Below are 6971 nucleotides of genomic sequence, written 5' to 3' on the forward strand. Positions count from 1 at the left end.
GGGGCGGCGGCTGGCGGGGCCCGGGCGGCCTGAACGTGTCTGTGGTGCACCGCGCCTTCTACGTGCTCAGCGGCTTGTGCGTGCTCGCCGCGCTCTACTTCCTGGTGCGCGCGCTCAGGTGAGAGGGGGTGGGGATTATGGATCCACCCTCCCGGGGCACCCAAGGGCCCCTTCTCCTCCTGGGAGGCTCCACTTAAATTAACAAAAAAAAGGACTTTTGCCAATAGGGCTTTTTTTTCCTGCTTGCTGGTAGACAGGAGCTGGTCTGCTTTTGCTGATCTAGAAACATCATTAAAAAATTACACTCTCACTCGGTCCTTCCCACATTTTGGTGGTGATGGCAAAGACCGATGCCACGTGAGCTGAACTGAGTGTATCCGCATGGGAAATCCTCCCCGCGTAACAGTTCTGTTCTAAATTCACCAGCCTGTAGAAGTGTCTTGGGGACTTGGTGGCGCATATGTGAGAAGTGGCAGGGAGCAGCTTCGGGAAGTTGCTTTTCAGAGATGCTTTGGGGGTTGCCCATTGAATGGCATGATATCAGACCTGAGAAAACTAGTAAAACCACCCCAAACTTCCTGTTCGCTTGATTTTGCTTGCAAGGGACCCCTTTCTCCTTACGAGCCCGTGGCAACTTATGGAAAAGACTCTTAAATTGGGTCCATTTGCCTCAGTTCTAGCCCAGGGGTGGATGTAAATGAATTCAAAACTTATTTCAGATTGAAGAAACCTCAGAGGAAGAAATATGGTCTCCTTTCAAACTACGATGAACACATGGAGATGACTTCGCTTGACAGTGATGAAGACACAGTGTTTGAAACAAGAAATCTGAGGCGGTAGGTAGACTTTTTTTTTTTTTTTTTTTTATCCTTCTCTGTTTCCTTGCAAGTTGCTATAAATATCCCTTTTTAAAGATGCAAGAAGCTTTGGCACAGACCTTGCAACTGGATCCAGTTAGGTGAAACTTTGCCTCCACTTGTGCAGTGTCCAGCTCTGCGGGTCTCACTGCTGGGTTAGGCTTTGAGGATCCATTAATTTTGATAGTCTGGGGCAGACTGCTTTGTCGCTCATCTTGCTCGGGATGCTGGGCTGGGCGTCCAGGGTCTTTCTATGTGGGAATGTTTTGTCTGTTTATTTTGATTCATCCATATTTATATGCACGCTATTTACAAATACATATTTATGCTTACCTTCCTATATGCAACATTGACCTATTTATAAACATTATCCAGTCAGAGCTATAAATATTTAACTGCATTTACAATACTTAGTCATGGAGAAAAGTTTAGTGCTTCTTTATTTTGTTAAAGTGAGGGTTTCTCCTGCTGTGTTAGCATCAGCTTGGCAGCCTGGTGCTGGGGTGAAAGCCAGGTGACCAGGCCTTCCCCAAATGCAGTAGATTAGGTTGCCTTCATTAGGAGACTGAGTGCTATACAAATACTGCAGACATTTTAAATCCTCTATGAAACCGATTAGGATTTCCTGTAAGAGGTAAGAGTCTCCATCTTAAATTTATTTCTAACCTCGTAATTGCTATGGCCTTGTCTGATCGTTATTCTGATTGTGCCTCAAGTCCCGACCCAGTGCTATAATAGTATTATTATGTGACTGCTTGCAGCGTGCGTAGGGTACAATACAATGGTGATCTATGTCACATAAACCCAGTCCAGTGGAGGTGGTAGCATAAAGGGCCAAGTGACTACATCTCAGAACTAACACAGAGGCACATGGACACTAGGATGTGTTCTCAAGTAGTCCTCAGCAAAGAATTGGGTGGGAATGGGGTGCATACATGCCTTAGTTTTAGGTCCAGGCATATGGAATGTGCAGGGACAGGCAGGGAAGGTAAAGGAGAGAAGTGTGGGCAGCGTTCAGGGGGAGTCTGAGGAGCTGCATGATCGGTTTCCTGTGTAAGTGAATGTAAGGGGCAGGCAGCGCTGTAGGGTTTCTCCCTGTCCCTGGTTCCACAGTATGAAGGGGGAGGTTGAGAGTAATGGCAAGTGGCATGTGTGTTGTGGGCAGACTGCATATGTGCTTTTCTCTGGCAACGCATGACCTAAAATCCTCTTCCCTATGCTCCTCAAGTCCCTGCATTATCTTCCTATCTCTTTTTGTGCCAAGCAGTTTGCTCCTTTTGTCCCCTCCCTCTGCTGTTCTAAGAACCGAGGAATCTCTCTGCCTCATCTCAAACGTCTTGGACTCCTTTGCGTTGGATCAGCTAATGCGTATAAAGCATATGCTGACAGTAAGGATCGTTTTCTTATCTGGAGTTCTGCTAGCTGGAACGTTGCTGACTGAACGCTTGCAAGCTTGGCTTTTAACACTGCAAGCCAGCTCTGCTGTTGCGCCTCTGGAGAACGTGCCGCTTTCTCATATCGCTTTCTCTGTATTCTGTGCGGGAAGCTGTTCGTCAGGATGGATCAAAGTACTTTGCAAAAGGGGCAGCCCCGCCTCTGCAGACGGAAGAACTGAGGTATAGCGCTTAGCCAGCAGGACAGTGGCAGGAACGGGAATAGAGCTGAAGTTTCTTGAGATGGAATCTAATGCTTTTCCACAGGGATATGTAGTCTCCTTTGAACAGAAAGCAGTTGATAGTGTGGTAGCCCAGGCATGCCCTTACTTTGGGACTACTGCAACACATCCAATGTGTTCCTTTCCTTCAGAGATCCCCAAGAAATCTGCCTGAAGCAAGGAGTGGGCTGTATCCCAACCAGGCCAGGTTGCATGTAACTCCCTCTCTCCCCTCAGGACAGACACTAACATTGCGTAGTCTTTGACTTCCCAGAATAAGTTCTTTTGATTTCTTCAGGGTGTTTCCAAAGGCGAGGAGAGCTGCGTGTATAGGCACGCAGCTCTGTTGATTTCCAACTCTCTCCCAGGACGCTACTGTTCTGTCTAACCATGAATGCTCATTCTGGTGTGTGGGTGTTTTCTGTTTTCCAGATGATGTGGGACCCAGGCTCGATCTGCACAGACAGACCCAGAAGGTGCATGCCCAGCTGCAGGATCGCCTCGCCAATTTTTGGGGGTTATTTTGTCCTAACTGCTTAAAATGACTGCTAATTAACAGCACGAAATGTTCTCGCTGGGGGCAGGGCAGTGTAACCCTGTCTCCCCCTCTCTCGTTTGCCTTGTGTAGGGGAAGGTGGAGTGACAGGAGCCCTGCAGTATGGGGACCAGTCACGGGAAAACTTTAAAACTCTTCATAACAAACTGTGACTCTCTGGGATGGATTGAACATATGGGACCTGAGTGTTCGAGCCTTGTCTTCTGGCTTGGGGAGTCTAATGAATATCCCATCTCCATTCATTCCCCACCCTCTACTAAGTAGGGCAGTTGAGCTGAAGTGCTCTTGGGGAGTTGCGTTCTTTCACTTGCCATGTCAGTATATGGTCACTTCTTTATTAATAGACTCTGTACCTGGCTGTGTCCAGTGCGATCAGTCAGGAGGGATCCTCTTGCTTGCTGAGGGGTGGGTGCTATGTTCAGTTAGCGTGGGCAGCTGGGAGGATAGCTCAGGGACCAATGCATCTGGGGCAGCGGTGTTCTGGCTGTTGCTATTAGCGCTCATGCAGCAGCTCGGAGGTGGAAATTGTGCCATGGCAATACAGGTTGGTACCCCTTTTGGAGAAGGAAAGATGGCACTTGACTAGGAGAGCGTTTCTCTGAAGCACCAGCAGCGACTAGTGCGTGCTTGCTGCAAGATCAGCGAAGTGTCAGGGAACAGCAGCAAACCAAAGGACCTGCAAGCATCACCTGCACCACAGAAATGTTCAATAGTTGCCCAGCTGCTGGACTCGGAGGGCTTTGATCATGCGTGGAAGGATTAGTCGAGGACTGTGCTCCAAGCCAGAAGGTCTTGTTCCCTGTGCGGTTGTGACATGTTCAAAGAGGAGGAATAACCCTGAGGAGGAGCTGATGCCGGATCCCTGTGCACTATTGATCTTAACCTGTGGCAGCTCTGCTTCAACAGGAACCCCTCCTTGAGGGAGGGCCGTAGCCCTGGTGGTGTTAGGACTCTGGATTGCACCAGACCATCTGCCCAGCGGACTGCAGGGGAATCATTTGTACCACTGAGAGTTGTTGTGGGTCCTGTGGTGATGGTGGGTGGGGAGTATTTGAATGTATTATAAACGTGCAGCACACCTCTCTGCCAGCACGGTGGGAACTAGGCTGGAATGATCCTGCTTACAGCACGCTTTCTTAGCACATGGCTTCCGCCCCTGCGTGGGCAGCCAGTGGGGTGACACTGGTCTTGGGCAATGGAGGGCAGGACAGTCTTGCAAGCCTTAACATGCTCCCTCGCTTGTGAAGGAGGAGTGCCTTTGTTACAGGAAGCCAAGGGGAGTCATCCTGCCGGCAGGAGTTCCCTGGCTGGGGAGGTGCAGCTGTGAGGCCAGACTGCAGTGTTAGGTGTGTCCATTAAGCATCTGTGGGAAGGGAAGCCCTGGAAACAGGATGTTAGCTTCTAGCCGGCAACGATTTCTCCTTGTTGAAAAGGGAGAAACTGGCAATTAGGAAAGGAGCTCTTCCTCCTTCTGCAGTGTTGCGTGGCTTTATACCAGCCACGCAGCAGCGGAGAGCTGTTGTCCTGGGAGCACCATGCTCTTGGGGTTCATCTACACAAGGCCTAGTATCTCGCCACCGAGGCAAGGCACCCCTCTCCATCCCACCCTGCACACCTTGGGGAGGCACAGACACACTTTGGGTTTAGCAGCAAAAGTATTTGTGGAAATGCCTTCCCAGGGAGACATGCCAGCGCCTCGGCCTGCCCCAACCTCAGCTCCTTTTTATCCTTTAATGCTCAGTTTAAGCACTTTTTCCTTGCCGATTTGCTGCATTACGGTCAGCTGCCATGGTCCAAGTCCCTCCTGCCCTGCAGGTCATGCCCTCAGCTAGTTGATTTTGATTCATCAGCTGCATTACCTCTGCGCTCTGTAACAGGAGCTGACATTTCCCTTAACTCTTCAGCCCCCAGCACAAACCTAATTTCCCCTAAAGCTTGATTTGCAGAGCCCTGAAGTCAGACAGTTTACTTCAATCCTCTTAGTTAACCTGTGTGGCTCAGCATTTTTGCCGTCATGCTCATCGGACTTCCATTAGCTGAAAGCGAGGCTTTTTTTTTTTTTTTTATCCTTTAAGCTCTTGTTCCTGGTTGGACCAAGGGAGTCGGCAAGCTTTGATTTTCCTGGGTTTGTTGGAATGGATGATTCCAAGAAAATTAATGATTGTGTATTTTAACATGTGGATGATTTAATGATTCTGCTGGAAGTAAAGGGGACCTATTTTTTTTTTTTTAAGTATGTGTTTGTAATGATTCCAATACCAGACAGAAGCGTCCATTCTGGCAGCAGTTTGGGGTGTTTGTTGTGTTTGGGATATGCAGTTGGGGTGGAGGGCTTGCACCTACAATGAATGCCACCTGCAAGGGACCAGTTTAATGGTGCGTGGTAGGCTGAATTAATTAAAGAAGAGCCCTCGTGCTTCCCCAGTGTAGGGGGGCACCCGATACCTGAATACTGCTTGCACCCTCTGCACAGGGGTGTTTCTAGGGGTGCCAAAGAGACCAGGAGAAAAACCTCTTCATTGCTTTTAATCTGACCATGCTTCGGGCGGAGAAGGTTCTGACCTTTTGCTGCTCCACGGTGGAAGCTATTCCCTCTTCTTCCCTCCCCTTTAATCATAGGAGCTCATTTTACATTCTGCCTCTTTGGAGATGGTTTCTCAACCTGGGTTTGCTCCCAGCTGGCTAAGATTATCCTCTGCCATTCCTGCTCTCTCAGACGTTTGGTTGCTTTAAATCATTGTTAATGCATCTTGTGGGAGAAATAAATGAAGAATGCTGACAACCCAGATGTCAGGCTCCTTCCCTCCCTGCAGCCTCCTGTGCCCTCCTGCCTTCCCAGAAGAAAAGCGGGCATCAGCACAGTGTCGAGAACCGCTCCTGGGGCGGGTGGAGCCGCCTTTCTGGTGGGCAGTTGGAATAAGGCCAGGGTAGCCCTTGCAGGGGGGTGGCTTTTTACGGTCCTGATCCCAGCGGTAGAAGAGTCGGCCCAGGAGACTCCTGTCGGCGTTGTCTGAACGGCTCTGAAAGTGAGTTTTCTTCCACATTGGTACCTTCATACAACCCGCCTCAAGCGTAACTTCCTAGAGCGCTTCCAAAAACAACTGGGGGTGCCTATATTTCTCCGTGTCCACAGTCCACTCCTTCCAGCCCCTTGAGCACTTCTGATCCTGACTGGATGGGCATCTAGAGGCCTGAGCATCAGGATACCCACCAACCTTTGGAGCCAGGGGGATTTGGGGGCGGTGGGGACCTTCTGTAATGCTACACAGCGAGCACATCATGCAGCACTGCTGTCTAGTCTGCTTGAAACAAGTGCCGTTGTTTAAGACCGAGCCCGATTAGCAACGTTTATATGCAGGCCCCTGTGATCTTCATGGGGTTTGCATCAAGCGACTGGCCGCTGAACTGTGAGGCCAATCGACCGGGGCTCCTGCTGGGGTTAATGGCATTGATTGTGTGCGCTGCCGATGGCAGCGCTCGCCGCTAATGCTCACTTCTGGTTTCAGTCTGTTTGCATGCGTGGCGCAAGGGGGATTGGCAGCAGGAGAGTGCGGGGAGAGGGGCCGGCGGTCTGCCCGGCTCACCAAGAAGTCAATAAAGCAGCACTCAAGTGCATTGCGTTCCTGTCTGATGGTGCTTTTAGAGACGCAGGGCCAGGCTTCTCTTCCTGGCCCCGCGGTGTGTTGATTTATTTTTAACCAGCAGCCAGGCCTGTATTGATCTGCTTTGTTTTTCTTTTCGCTGACTGTTTTTCTTCCTCTCCCTCCATTGCATCTTCCAACCAATAAAGTGAAACGTTCCCTCTCAGTAGGTTCCTCCTTTGTAGCGGTGACGGGGAATGCTGGGTTGTGCTGGGAGCTGCCTGATGGCCACTCATCCCCAGCAGTCCAGCCCACCTAGGTGC

The 6971-nt window shown here is 50.1% G+C and overlaps 1 long non-coding RNA gene across 1 annotated transcript; it reads left to right on the forward strand.

Annotated features, from left to right (window-relative positions):
* The first annotated feature begins 749 nt into the window (after positions 1-749).
* Positions 750-5849, forward strand: LOC109312308. Its single transcript, XR_002101787.1, has 2 exons — positions 750-836; positions 2944-5849. It is a non-coding gene; the product is annotated as an uncharacterized LOC109312308 (long non-coding RNA).
* The last annotated feature ends 1122 nt before the right edge of the window (positions 5850-6971 follow it).

Source organism: Crocodylus porosus, unplaced genomic scaffold, assembly GCF_001723895.1.
Source record: "Crocodylus porosus isolate Cpor-Errol unplaced genomic scaffold, CroPor_comp1, whole genome shotgun sequence".
NCBI lineage: Eukaryota > Metazoa > Chordata > Crocodylia > Crocodylidae > Crocodylus > Crocodylus porosus.